Source organism: Callospermophilus lateralis, unplaced genomic scaffold, assembly GCF_048772815.1.
Source record: "Callospermophilus lateralis isolate mCalLat2 unplaced genomic scaffold, mCalLat2.hap1 Scaffold_406, whole genome shotgun sequence".
Taxonomy (NCBI): domain Eukaryota; kingdom Metazoa; phylum Chordata; class Mammalia; order Rodentia; family Sciuridae; genus Callospermophilus; species Callospermophilus lateralis.
In genome coordinates this window covers 1107129-1119037 of record NW_027514359.1, presented here as the reverse complement: position 1 = coordinate 1119037, position 11909 = coordinate 1107129, and the positions used below count along the sequence as shown (strand labels likewise).

General features: G+C 38.1%; 1 pseudogene; it reads left to right on the top strand.

Moving 5' to 3' along the window:
• Positions 1-9665: 9665 nt before the first annotated feature.
• LOC143390022 (large ribosomal subunit protein eL6 pseudogene) lies at positions 9666-10352 on the top strand (annotated as a pseudogene).
• Positions 10353-11909: the final 1557 nt, after the last annotated feature.

The window sequence follows — 11909 nt, the reverse complement described above, 5'->3', positions numbered from 1 at the left end:
AGGGCTTTGGAGTTGTACTTGGGCTTAAATCTAGTGAAATAGAACTGGAAGGGGTTCCCTTTGTCTAGCATGTCCCAAATGTCTTGGCCTTCCCCTGAGGTCTCATACTCATCTTCCTCTCTTTTGTGCCTGTGGCTGGCAGGAAGGCCATGGTTTCCAGTTATCTGGGCAGCACTATCTTTGGGAGAGGAGAGGTCTTTTTCCTCTTTGACTCCATATTCTCCGCCTGCTTCTTCTGAGTTTCTGGTTGCAGTTCAGCATCACTGATGGAGAGACACCAGCCTAGCTCTTCTTGGGAACCACTTTTCTGCTTTTTGGGAGGTGGAGCCAAATCTGCACTGCTGAATTGCACAGGTGATGTCTGCCTTCTGTGAGCAGCTTTTCGAGCTTCAGAACAGTTGAACCGTGGCTCACTGGATGTTCCCTGCCCAGCATGGTAGAGAGAGGATGTTGATGGCTTGTCCAGTTTGGGCTTCTCATCCTCACTTTCATCGCTACTGGATATGGTCTACCTCCCGTAACTGCCTTCCTGAGACATGCTTCTGGAACAGAAAGGCAGAAATATCATTTCCCATTCACCACACCATTGGCAAAATGACTTCGCTGCTCTCAAATTCCTTATCAGATGAGCTTCTGCAACAAGCAGCAGTTATGACACCTCTCAGAGGTTAAGCCACGTAAATGTTAACAGAATTGCTACAGGAAGTTGACAATAGCAAAAATCCTAGTCACTATCTCCTCCTCCACCCTTGTCTTAGAATCCAGACCTTGTTTAGATCCCCCAGGAAAGGGGGTTGGAGCCAAATTCCAAAATAAAACAAAATGTTCATTCTTAACTCTGAAACTTCTACTCACTGGGTGCTTGGGGTTAAGGCCAATTTAAGGAATTTTAAGAATAATTCTGACTGCTCAAAGTTTTAAGGTCAAATTGGAATTCACTCAAGAACAGGTACCCATGGGACCTCTGTCATCATTTAAGTCTTACTTTCCCAAAGATAAGCCACTTAGCATAAGCATAGCAAAGTCTTCAAAAGGAATGCCAATGACCACTTTTGTTGGTGTATTATCTATACTTACCATGAGGACCCAACTAATGAGATAATTATCTCACAGCCATGCCATAAATCCAACTAATAAAACCTATAGAAGAATTTGTACTGAAGCAAAACATTATTTTCTAAATCACTATTAGTCTAATTTCACTTTCTTATTCCCAGAAAACGAAAATATGTGAAACATGTATTTTTGGTATTACCTATAAAGTGTGGTCAATTCAATGGTAAAGGGCTAAGTAGATTTCCTGAATGACTAAAGACAGCTCTGTGGTGTGACACTTCTAACAAAGTACAAAACCCAGAGGAAAAAAATCATAAAATTCAAGTTGGTGCTCAGATTGTTAGGTACCTTCAAGTTTTTGCTGTTTGAAAGAGGCTGAGTAGGTTGTATTATGTAAACCAGGACAGATGGTGGTTACTCTGTTGATATAACATAGACAATTCCTTAACAAAAACGAAACCCAAAAAGCCTTGGGTCTACATCAAAAGATTTTCAAATGAATATACATTCATACTTCAAAGTAAAAAAAAAATTTAAAGTGCCTATCATTTTTCCAATTTCTCACCCAACTTTTTCAATTTGGATGGGGCCACTGGCTCCTGTAATAAGTGACACCCTAGACTCTGTCTAGGTCTCTTGAGCCTCATATCTGCTTTCTAAAAGTTTTCTGTTAATTTCTACTATTTTATTATCTTCTAGGGGGTTGTGAAGACTCAGTGTAGATATTTTCATGAACTATTTCTAATCTGCAAGGTTAAGTAAATGAGACAACTAAAATTGTTAGAAGTATATTGTTACAGTTAACTTGGTCTGAATGCCAGGTTCTCCAAGAAAGACATCCAGAATGATCTGCTGTTTAACTTCTACATAAAGCGGCTTAGACATATTAGTTAACTTGTTTTTATTTACTTATTGTTTTTTAAATGTAGGATCCCCTAGAGTTCTAGATTCTAAAGGATTGCTAGCTAGGAGTATCTAAGGTGTCAAAACTCACTTTCAAAGAATAACTTTAGTGGCTACAGTTGTGTGACTATTAAAAACAAAAGAGCCATCTCAGGAAAATTTACTCAGAATGTAAGATCTACTTTCTTTTGAATTCTTAAACTATGTGGTTCATGTGCAGCGGGCAGATTGGATAAAGGCTGAGCCTCGTTTTCCTCAGCTGTGAAATAAGCATTGTGCTTACCTACCCCAATTCATTGACATAGTACACGCTTATTGAACAGATACTGTGTACTGAGCACTGGGAATAAGAAAACAACAATATACAGTTTTTGTCCTGGGAGAGTTTGCTTCTAGAGTGGAAGAGAGATTAACAACATAAAAATTTAATTAGCTAAGGTGATTTCACACACTCTTCACATTTTACAGGGATGACCTTACTTAGGAACAGTCTCTGAAGAAATGAGTGGGACCCGGAGGATAAAACGGACGCAGACAGCTAAAACATGAAGTGAAGAGCATTCTGGGGAGAGGGAACCCAACCGGCAAAGGGTGGAAGGTAAGAACAGGGTCATAGAACTGCAGGATCAGAAGAAGGATTTATGCAAGAAAGATAATGGTCTGGGATGAAAGGAGTGGGGGAAGAAGGCATGTTAAAGACACTACATCTTATGCTAATAACTGAACTTCAATATTAAAGGGGAGTAACTTGACTCGATTTACCTTTTTAAAAATATTACGCTGGCTACAATTCCGTATGGTGAATGGTTTGACGGGAAGGTCCAGCAGGGACTAGGACCTGTTTGAAGGAGGTAGGCGTGGACTGTGACCGTCCCCCTTTTGAGGGAAACAGCCAAGAAAGCTCAGGTTCACTCCCGCAAGTGGTGCGCGCTCCACCTGCGCTCGCTACAACTGTGGGGGACCGCACCCCGCAAGGGCCCAGGGCGGCAGAACCGAGAGGGGGCTTCGCACCCACCCTGCGGGCAGGAATCGGTCTCTGCAGCGCTTGCTGAGCGCCCGCTAAGAGGCGCTACTACTGCAGGAAGCCGAGGCTGCGGGCAGAGGACCCCGAACGGAGTCCTCCGGTTGCGCCGCTTCTCTCGCGGTCAGCCTCCAGCCGGGCCGCCACGCGCGCGGTTCTCCAGACTCCACCTCCCCCGCACAGCGAGCGGGGCAGATGCGGGACGTAGGACTAGAGACCGCGCGCAGTCCGCGGCCGCGAGACACGTACCTGACCACACCGCCACCGCCACCGCCTCGGCCCCGCCCCAGGCGACGTCTGCGCCTGCGCGCGGTTCAAACGCACTTCGCCGCGGCGCGCCTCTCACCGCCCAGCCGCTTCCCCTTCCGGGAATCTTGCCCCTGGGTCCTAAAGACCCCCATTCCGAGGGACTGACAGGTTTATTCCTCAAAGGGGGCAGATAGGAGACCTGACCTCCTCTCCCTTCCAGCTCACCTACTGGTGACTTAAAAGAGGGAGAAACAGAAAGGTGGTCAACCCCTTTATAAGGGTTCACATAGCTTCAGGTTCCCAGGGGTCAGCGGTGTGTTTTGAAAGGTGGAGAGAGAGAGAGAGAGAGAGAGAGAGAGAGAGAGACAGAGAGAGAGAGAGAGAGAGAGAGAGAGGGAGGGAGAGAGAGAGGGAGAGAGAGAGGGAGAGAGAGAGAGAGGGGGAGAGAGAGAGAGAGAGAGAGAGAGAGAGAGAGAGAGAGAAAAGATGAGCTGAGATTAAAAGCAGCTGCCAAATGGAAAATCCGTGTCCCGGGAAGAGCGGGTTCGGCTGGGGCTCAGTCTTTAAAAACCTGCTGTAAAATAAAAAGTTAAACAAGTCCACATCAGACTCAGAACCTCGAATGCCTGCTTCTTTCAAACAGGCATGCGAACGTTCTTTTTAATTTATCGATTTGACAAAATAGCGGGATCGGAGATGAACCCATCTGGGAAACGGAACTCTCTCCCGACTTTCGTCTTTTATAAGGACTAACTAGAGGCAGTTACAGTAAGAGCCAGGGTGTCATTTTGACTAGAGGAGCTAGGCTATTGTGATGAGAAGGGTGTAGGAGTACTTTGGGGATGTTGGGATGAATTTTGCCCTGGTGTTTGACTGGACGTGGTGGTGGTAAAACAGTGGTGTGATCATCAAGACCAGAGGGACTGTGATGCCACCAAGTAAGAAAATTCAGATGGAGCAGGTCCACAGGGAGCTGGTTCATTATAGGGCATGCCGAGTTTCAGGTGACTGTGGGAGTTTCAGCTGCATTCACTCATCAGATGCTATGCTGATTGTGGAAGTTATGATGGTGAAAATATCTCAGATTTTGCTACCTCTCTTAGATGTAGGAACTGAAATTTGGTGGAGAAGTGAAGGCTAGAGATAGATTTTGGACTCCTTTGTGTATAACAAGTAGCTCAAAACACAAGGGTGAATGGAATTACCAAGGACGATTTTGCAGAAATCTTGTTTGAGGAGCAGTGGTCTGAGGAGAGAACACTGGGGATGTCAACAGTTAAGGGTAGGTGGGAGATTCCATGAAGAATATGGAGTGGGAGCCATTTGGGAGGGCCAAGAGAAGCCAGGAAAATGCAGGGACTCTAAGACTGGAGAATTCCAGACTGAAGGAAAGTATGTCAGATGCTCTAAGGGTTCTATTCCCCAAAAGTTTATAAAGCCCTTGAACAATGTGGGGAAATGCTTCATTTTAATACACTGGTGAAATCAGGTTCTCAGACTTTGTCAGTGTGTTCTCAAATGTTTTAAATCACATAGGGATTAAGAAAAAAAAAAAATCTAGGCTAGACCAAAATGATAAAAGTAGTTTTTATTGAAGAATTAAAAAACTTTTTTTTTCTTCTTCATAATTAAAAAATCATCATTTTCTATATCAACCAGGGATTACTTTTATAATCAGGAAAAATAAAAATAAGGCCATGGAGCCCATTGTAACAATTTCTTGCTTTTGTCTTAAGCAGAAAGGTTGCCTTACAGATTACCATCTATATGGTACAGCCAAATTGACTATATGTGTTTACACATATTGGTCAATGTTATAAAGTTTTGAGGTCTGTTAAAATCTGTAGCTTATTGATGTTGACAAAAAAGTAAAATAACGAGTATAGTTGCTGAGCGACTTGTTTGCTGGGTTCAATAAAGATGGTTTCTTATAAAATAAATCCCTTACCCCAAGATTAAGAACTTGCACTGTTAAAACACTTGATAACTTACATGTTATTACTCTCTCCTTTTTTCTAGATAGAAGCAGATTCTGTGATGTCTTCAAAAAATTCCAGTACTTCTGGTAATATAAATATTAATTTTAGTTTTAGTACCTTTATTTAGTGACTCACAAAACTAAAATCAAAGGCAAGAAAAAAAATAGGTACTATGTGTTGTGTTAAGCACATCTTTATTTTATTTCACTCAAAAGAAAGTTTTGGGTTTTTAGATTTGATTAATTAGTTTAAAACTAAGATGTGTTTACAGTAGGAAAAATTAAGCCATTGAAAAGCATAAAGACAAAAATGTCACTCATAATATTTTTTGAGCAACTGGATGAATGGAGGTGACTCTGAATGGGAAGACTGGGTGAGAGTGTTTGGGGTGGGGGGAGACTAGAAGTCCAATTTTTGTTATGTTAAGTTTGAGAGATTTCAATCCATTATGTCAAAATAAATTGGGTCTGTATGAATATGGAACTCAGAGGAATACTGTGAACTAAAGAAATAAATTTGGTAGTCATCAGCATGTAGATGGTTTTTAAATTATGGAATGGATGAGACTGAGAGAGATTGGGGGGGAAGGACTGAGAACCTTAGGAACTGTAACTAATAGCACTCAGAGGATGAGGAAGAGACTAGGTGACTTAGGAATGGCAGTGGGTGGAAAGAAAATCAGCAGTATTTGATCAAAACCCAGGGAAGTGGCTGTTCTAGTGGAGAAACTATGGTCACCATTACCAATGCTACTGAAAGGTCAAGTAGCTTAAGAACTGAAGGGTATCTGTTGGAGGTGGTAACCTGAAAGTGTTGGTTACATCAGCAAGAGGAATTTCAACATGTGGTGATGGCTGGAGGCCAGGCTAGAGTGGGTTGAGGATAAATGGAGAGTGATAAAAAGTGACAACAAATAGGTAAGTTTTTCAGTAAGTCTGGAATGGCTGTAGATATTTTATTTGTTTTTTTAAAAAAATATATTTTTAATTGTAGATGGACATAATACCTTTATTTTATTCATTTATTTTTACATGATCTGAGGATCAAACCCAGTGCCTCACACATGCTAGGCAAGCATTCTACCACTGAGCCACAACCCCAGCCCTTATTTGCTTTTTTATTTGTTTGGTTTTTTAAAAAGTAAGAACAGGTTTTTAAGCTTAACAAAATGATTTAGTGAAGAAGAAGAATAAGAGAGATAAGAGAGCAAAACCGTTTATGTGAAGGGGATAGGATCCAGAATGTCTGGAATGGCTTTTCAGTAATGACCTGCATGTGGAAATAAAGCTTACACAGAGTTGCAAAATAAAAGTCATAGAGTATACCTGTGCACTCTACCCAGATTCACTTACTGTTAGTGTTTTCCCCACCTTCATCCTCATCCACAGTCCATAGTGTGCATAATTCTGCATACTTATCTACTTCATAAGTTTATATCAATGCTCCATTTAAATCTAATTTACCATCTATATTCTATTGTTGTCAGTTGTTCTGGTTACATTATTCCCCCTTTACTCTAGGAATTAGTTTTTGGTTTTATATCTCTTTAGCCTTCTTTAATTTGAAATGTCTCTGCAGTCTTTTTGTTTTCCCTTTTTGCTTTTCTTGTAACATAGATATTTTTGTAGAACACAGTATGCCCCTTACCTTTTTGTCTTTATTTTTAAAGAACATTCCTCATTTTGCTCAGTTGGTATACTTTGTGATTAGACTGGGATCTTGCCTTCCTGGCCAGAATACTGTTTAGATGAATTGCTTTTCTTCTGGGTAATCATCTGAAGGCATATAGTATCCATTTGTGTCTCAAAGATGACATTCATTTCATCACCAGTCAAGATGTTGTTTAATTTCTCCATTGTGTCATTTATTTTTTATTGTCTTCCATTGCAACTAATTGGTAGTCTGTGGAAAGACACTTTTAAGTCAATGCAAATATTCTTCTTCTTGTCAGAATTTCTCCCTAGATTTGATATCCATTTATTATTCTTGTCCAATCTAGTTTTGCTGTAACAGTTGGAAAATAATGATTTTTCTTCTCCCAAAGCCTCTTTCTATCAGCCCTTGACATTCTACTATCAAGAAACTTCTTCTTTATCTGTCTCTCTGTTATCAGTGTGGACTAGTGGATTTCTATGTTTTTAATAATTTATAACTCATTACTGTATTTAATTATTTTAGTGCTCACTTCTCACAGATTTGACCAGTGAGTGCTCCTTAAGTTGGCTCCTGTGTGTGTTTGATTGGTTTGGCATTTTCTTTCTTTTTTAAAAGTCTTTATAATAAATGTTAGATTTATAGAAGAGTTTTAGAGGTAGTACAGAGAGAGTGCCTGTCTACCTTTAATCCAGTCAGAAGAAGGATTGAGAGATGGAAAACATTTTAAAAGGTCCTAATCAAACTTTAAAAGATAAAAACTAGTGAATTTGAAAACAATAGAAACGAACATGAAACACAAAGAGGAAAGAAAAAACTTAATAAATAGCAGTGATCGAAATGACTTCAGGGAGCCAAATTGCACAAATATAAGTGCAATTGGAACTCCCATTGGAAAGGAGAGAGAGAGGTAGGGGCAGAAAAACATAGTTAAGTAAAAGGAAGGTTTTTCTAAAATAAGTAAAGCTATAAACTTCAGATTCAGTGAAACTCAATCAGAAGAAACTTGGGGGAAAAAAACTATACCCAGTCACATAATAATAAAATAACTTACAACCAATGATAATGTTAAAAAAAAAAAAGAACCATGGGTGAGGGAGACACTTTATATAAAGAGGAACAAAGTTGACAGCAGACTTTTTATAGGAAATTATTTAAGTCAGGAGACAATAGAGGTTAAAAAAAATAAAAGAACCTAGAATTCTATGCCAAACAAAATATCTTTCAAAAATGAAAGTAAAATCAAGAATTTCAGGGCTTGGTGCAATTCAGTGTCCCAGCACTGCTTTAAAAAATAATTAAGACTTTAAGCTTTATATGCTGAATTTGTCAAGAGGAGATTTACTTGATAAGAGATATTAAAGGAAATCACGTAGGCAGAAGAAAGCAGTACCAGATGGAATTCTGGATCTTCCCCAAGGAATGAAGAGCACCAGATATAGTAACTATGTGGTTAAATACAAAATACTTTTTACTATTTAAATATCTTCAGAAGATAATTGACCAATTAAAGCAAAAATAATCATGAATTATGCAGTTCATAATGTTTAAATTAATGATGATAACATCACAAATAAAAGTGGCCAAATAAATAATGTTGAAAATGTGGGTACAACACAATAATACTGGGTAACTTTAACATGCCTCTGTCACCCCTGGATAAATCCTCCAAACAAAACCTAAATAAAGAAGCTATGGAAGTAAAAAATACAATTGATGGGGCTGAGGTTGTGGCTCAGCAGTAGAGCTTTCACCTAGCATGTGTGATGTGCTGGGTTTGATACTGAGCACCATAAATAAATAAATAAATAAATAAATAAATAAATAAATAAATATATTATGTCCAATTACAACTAAAAAAGTTTTAAAAAAATACAATTGATAATTTAGACTTAACAAACATATATAGAATATTTCATCCATCAATGACTAAATACTCTTGCTTCTCAGCAGCACACAGATCCTTCTCTAATATAGATATGTAAGCTATCACATATGTTGGCATACAATTGTAATATTACCTTAATGTAATTTTAGCATTGGTATGGTTATTTTGATAGCTCTTTCCATTGATATTAATTTTTGTGTTCTTGCTTTTTTCTTGATTAGACTTGTTTATTTTTATCAAATTTTAATTATTTCTTTATTTCATATATTTCTGCTCCTACTCTTATTTTTTTCTGCCCACACAATTTGAAAATAATTTGTTATTCTAGCTTTTTTCTGATACAAGTACTTTAAGTTTTAAATGTGCATCTGAGTACTGTTTCATCCCAGAGATCCTGATATTTTAAGTTTTTGTAATCACTTAGTTCAAAGCACTTTTTATTTATTTTCTTCCTTGACCTCTAAAATATTTATAAATTTGCCATTAATTTTGAAATAGTTTATGTGGGGGTGGGGTTCTATATATCTTAAGGTGATTGATTTCTAATGTAATAAATCATGCAGGAAACAGTTTGCATGATTTCAAATTTAAAAAATTAATGGAAATCCTTTTTACATTGATTATAGTGGTTACATACAAGTCAAAACTGATCAAACTGCATACTTAAAATATGTGAATTTTACTGTGCTTCAATTTTACCTCAATAAAGCTATGGGGGGAGAAAAGAGAAAATGGAATATAGATGTTTATTATATACCTGAGTGGTGTTAATATCACTTGAGAATAGTTACATTTTGAAGATGTGGCTCCTAATAAAGTAGCCAATAAGAGAATACAGCAGAGTTTAAGACAGAAAAGGAAATAAAATGAAATAAATTATTTTATTCAAGAGAAGGGCTCTTTCCCATCTTGTAAGATGGTATGTGAAAAGGTTGAGAAGCCAGAGACTAAGGAGAAGAAATATGGAGCCCAGAAGGCTGATGCTGTTGGCAAGGTTAAAAAGGGAGAACCTACAGACGAGAAACCCAAGAAAGGGAAGCTCCTCTGCAGCCGAAACCCAGTCCTGGGAGGAACTGGCAGATACTCAAGGTCTGCTGTGTATTTCTGAAAGCCCACGTACAAGAGGAAGTACTCGGCTGCTAAGTCCAAGGCTGAAAAGAAGGTTCTTGCTACCAGTCAGTGGTAACAAGAACCGTGGTTCCAGGGTGGTTAAGCTTCCCCAAATGGCACACCTGACTGAAGATGTGCCACGAAAGCTGTTGAGCCACCACAAGAAACCCCCAGTCAGCATGTGGGAAACTGGGAGCCAGCACCACTCCTGGACCATCTTGATCATCCTCACTGGGCGCCGCAGAGGCCAGAGTGGTTTTCCTGAAGCACCTGAGTAGTGGCTTGCTATTTGTGATGAGACTTCTTTCCCTCAATCAAGTTCCTCTGCGGAGAACACACCAGAAATTTGTTATTGCCACCTCTTCAAAGATTGATATCAGCAACGAGAAAATCCCAAACACCTCACTGATGCTTACTTCAAGAAGAAGTGTGGAAGCCCAGATACCAGGAAGGTGCAATCTTCAACACAAACAAGCAAAAGACAAGATTATAGAGCAGTGCAGAAAGTTGTGGACTCACAAATTTTACCCCAAATCTAAGCCATATTCCTCAGCTCCAAGGCCACATGTGATCCATTGTGGGTTTATCCTTAAAAATTTGTATTCTAAACTTCTTACCAAGAACCTAATTAAATAACTGAAATATTAAAAAAAAAGAAGATAGGAACTAAGAATAGATGGAAATAGACAAATAAAGACAAATAGCAATATAATAGAATAATACCTAACCACATATACTATTTTTATTACATGGAAATGGTCTCAACAGTTGAATTAAAAGGCAGATACTGTCAAGTTGGACAAAAAAAAGTAGGACCTGTGTTGCCTGCAAGAAGCCTACTTTAAATATAAAGGCACATAAAGGTCAAAAATAAAAGGGTGAAAAAATATATGTCATACTAACTCTGATCAAAGGAAAGCTCAAGTAGGTATGTTAATATCAGATGAAGTTGACTTCAGGAAAGGGAATAGTACCAGGGATAGGGAGAGTCATTTCATAAAGATAAAGTGTCAATTCATCAAGAGGATTAAACAGTTCTAAACCTTTATATCTCTAATAATGAAAATTCAGAATACATGAAACAAAAACTGAGAAGAAAAATTGGACAAATCCATAACAATAGTAGGAGATAGCAACATTTCTATCAATAATAAAGCAGTTAGACATAAAATCATTAAGTCCATAGAAGACTTGAACAAGACTGACAAGTTTCCCTTTCAACATCAGAGAACACATTCTCTTTTTAAAAATTTTTTTTAGTTGTACATGGACACAATTCCTTTATTTTATTTATTTTTTTGTGGTGCTGAGGATCGGACCCAGTGCCTCACACATGCTAGGCAAGTACTCTACTCCAGCCCTGAGAACACATTCTATTTAAGTCCACACAGTCATAAGTTTGATCATAAGCTGATCCATTAAATATAAATGTGGATATTTGGTGAGTAGCATATTTCTAAATAACTCATACGTCAAAAAAAGTCAAAAGGCAAAAATTAGAACGTTCTTTGACTTAAAATGAAAAGTCAACATTTTTCAAATGTTATGGGATACCTTTAAAATAGAACTTGGAAAGTCATAACACTAATAATTTCTGAGACACTGGTTATCTATATCCGGAATGAGAGATGATATTGTGAATTCCACAGTTATTTAAAGGAAATGGCATTATGAACAACTGTATGTCAACAATTTGACAACTTAGATGAAATGACCAGATTTCTTGAAAGATTAAAAATGACTAGAGCTCACTCAAGGAGAAATAAGTAACCTGGGTAGTTCTATCTCTATAAAAAGAAATTTAATTTGTAGTTAAAACCCTTTCCACAAAGAAGACTCTAGGACCAAGTGACTTTACTGGAGAAATCTACCAAATACAAAAGGAAAAATAGTACTGACAGTGTTTCAAAACCTTTGATTCACATTTTCTGTTGTCTCTCTTCTAAACATTTATTAAGTCTGGGTGCTGTTTCTCTGGGTATTTGTTACAATTATTATCTCTGCTTTTGCATATTGTGAAATTTTATATTTAAAATATTAAATGTAAAAA